Genomic DNA, 3003 nt, shown 5'->3' with positions numbered 1-3003 from the left:
GTCCTCCCCATCCACGTCACATGATACCACCTCTCGGTACCAGCCCCCCCCCCCTTCAATCTCATGGGAAGAGGATAGCACAATTACATTCCTCGATCTAGACCCTGTACTCCTATTGATACTGCCCAGAATCGCATTGGCTTCCTTGGCTGCAGCATCACACTGCTGACTCATGTTCATTTTTTGGTCTATGATGACTCCCAGACCCCTTTTGCATGTAGTGCTGTCAAGCCAGGTATCACCCATCCTACATCTCCGCATTTCATTTTTTTCTGCCTAAGTGTTGACTCTTACATTTATCTGTGTTGCAGTTCACTTTGTTAGTTCTGGCCCAGCTCTCTACTCTGTCCAGGTCATTTTGAATTCTGACCCTGTCCTCTGGGGTGTGTTTTCTGGTCCCAATCCTGCAAGGTTGGCTTGCTGGGTCCGCCTAGGCCAGAGAGGAAGAGCAAGCACGCTCCTACGTACAAAGATACGCTGCCTCAGAGCATGGAGGTTCCATTGAGTGATTCTGGGTGACGGTGCTTGCAAGCGTTGGGGACACGTAAGCCTGCTTCAGCAGCCCAGCAGGGGCGCAGGGAAGGCCTTCCTTCCCCTCCCCTCCCCTCCTCAATGGATGGGCTCGCCACCCTCCCTGGGGGGGGGGGGGGCCTGGAGGTCTCCTGGAGTCACACAAGACCAGTTCCCCTGGAGAAAATGGGCCTATTCGGAAGGGCAGCTCCTGCAACGACATGCCCCAGTGAGGGGGCCACTATCCTCCAGCCCTGCCCTCCCCAGCCCCTTCCCCCCCAATTCCCAGGAAGGTCCAGCCATGATAATTTGGCCCAGAGCTCAGAAACTGTCAGTTTGTCCCCAAATATTTGTATTGCTTGTCAAAGGCATTCACAGGGCACAGCGCCCACCGGAACGTGTGGGGTCACAGGTCACACGCCATCTTGTCACGTGAGGGCGGGGAAATCTCCCCCCACCCCTCCCTCCACACTGACCCGGCTCATTCAAGCCAGGCCGGTGTGGGGGATGAGGGGTGTGCCGTGTGTGGGGCTATTTTGACCCCCCCCCATGCCTCCCCACTGCCGACTCAGGTCATCTGAGCTATGTCAGCGTGGGGGATGAGGGGATTGCGTCCGTGGGGAGGGTGCAAAATCGCCCCCACCTGCCTCCTCCCCTGTGCTGACTTGGACGTGCCAAGTTGGTGTTGGGGGGGGGGGGCGTGCAAAATCGGGCGCCATTTCCTTCTGCTACGCCCCTGGCAGCAGGTGCAGGTTGGTTACTTTGTGAGAAGAGAAAGTCCAGCAGCTTGAAGCAGAAGTAGCTGACTTGAGAGTTGGATTTATATCCCCCCGTTCTCTCCTGTGAGGAGACTCAAAGAGGCTTACAATCTCCTTTCCCTCCCCTGCCCACAACAAACACCCTGTGAGGCGGGTGGGGCTGAGAGAGCTCCGAAAAGCTGTGACTAGCCCCGTGGTGGCGAACCTATGGCACTCCAGATGTTCACGGGCTGGCATGGGCTGATGGGAATTGTAGTTCATGAACATCTGGAGTGCCATAGGTTCGCCACCACTGGACTAGCCCAAGGTCACCCAGCTGGCATGTGTTGGAGTGCACAGGCTAATCTGAATTCCCCAGATAAGCCTCCACAGCTGATGTGGCAGAGCTGGGAATCAAACCCAGTTCCTCCGGATCAGAGTGCACCTGCTCTTAACCACTCCACCACTGCTGGCGAGACTTTCCTGGGCAGAATGGAGCAGACGGTGCTGGGTGGGGAACGCACCGGGGACGTCTCTGAGGAGGAGGAGGGAGGAAGCTCAGCCACAGAGGAGGTGGGCAACTGGAGAAACGTCACCCGTGGGAGCAGAAGGACCACTCTGATCAAAGGACCCCTTGGATGGTGGCAGAGCAAGAGGGCTGGGTGAATGCACGTGGCCAAGCGAGGAGTCCTCCCTGGCAGGAGCCGGGCAGAGAGAAGAAGAAACCAACTCTCATTTGTGCTCAGGGGCTGCAGGGAAATATCCTTGGTCTGCCTCTTGGGCACCCCCCCCCCCCGTCCATCCCAAGCTGTTTAATGGGTGCAGAGTAGAAAGCAATATATTGTCGAAGGCTTTCATGGCCGGACTCGGCTGATGTGGGCTTTCTGGGCTGTGTGGCTGTAGTCTGGTGGATCATGTTCCACTACGTGCGATGAGAAAGGTCTGTTTAGTGGGGTATATATATTGTCCATGTCCCAGTACATACATGTAACGTCTATCTGTGGGTTCTGTGGGGCAGAACTTGGTAGGAGTTGCAAAGAACTAAATTTAAAACAAATGTGGTTGACTTTCTTAACAAACAACACATTTAACATTAACATTTAACATTTACAGTTTACAGTCCTTTTAGGTTGCATTTTCAAGTCCTTCTATTTACAGTCTACTGCTAATGCCAAGTCCAATTCTTCTTTGCTGGTGGTTGGCTCATGAAGACTTCAGAGGCTTGGTGAACGGGATCCAAGATGACGAAGGTCCCCAAAAGAACTCCCATCAACTACATACACAGAAAGCCCTGAAACAATAAGTTCTGACATTCACAATCACTGGCGTAATGCCCATTGGGCAAGGTGGGCAGCTGCCCAGGGCATCACCTTGTGGGGGGCATCAAAATGCTGGGTTCGTTTTTGGGTATTTTAGTGGTTTTCCATTTTTGGCCTGCAGGGGGCGCAGTTTTTAGGCTAGCGGCACCGAAATTTCAGGGTCTCATCAGGAGACTGTCCTTATGCTACCCCCCAAGTTTGGTGAGGTTTGCTTCAGGGAGTCCAAAGTTATGGACTCGCAAAGGGGGTGCCCCTATCCCCCATTGTTTCCAATGGGAGCTAATAGGAGATGGGGGCTACAGTTTTGAGAGTCCATAACTTTGCCCCCCCTGAACCAAACTGCACCAAGCTTGGGGGATATCATTAGGGAAGTCTCCTGATGAGACCCTGAAAGTTTTGAGACTGTGCCTTCAGAAATGTCCCCCCCCCCCCCCCCC

This window comes from Sphaerodactylus townsendi, linkage group LG04, assembly GCF_021028975.2.
Source record: "Sphaerodactylus townsendi isolate TG3544 linkage group LG04, MPM_Stown_v2.3, whole genome shotgun sequence".
Lineage (NCBI taxonomy): Eukaryota > Metazoa > Chordata > Lepidosauria > Squamata > Sphaerodactylidae > Sphaerodactylus > Sphaerodactylus townsendi.
This window is presented reverse-complemented; position numbering follows the sequence as displayed.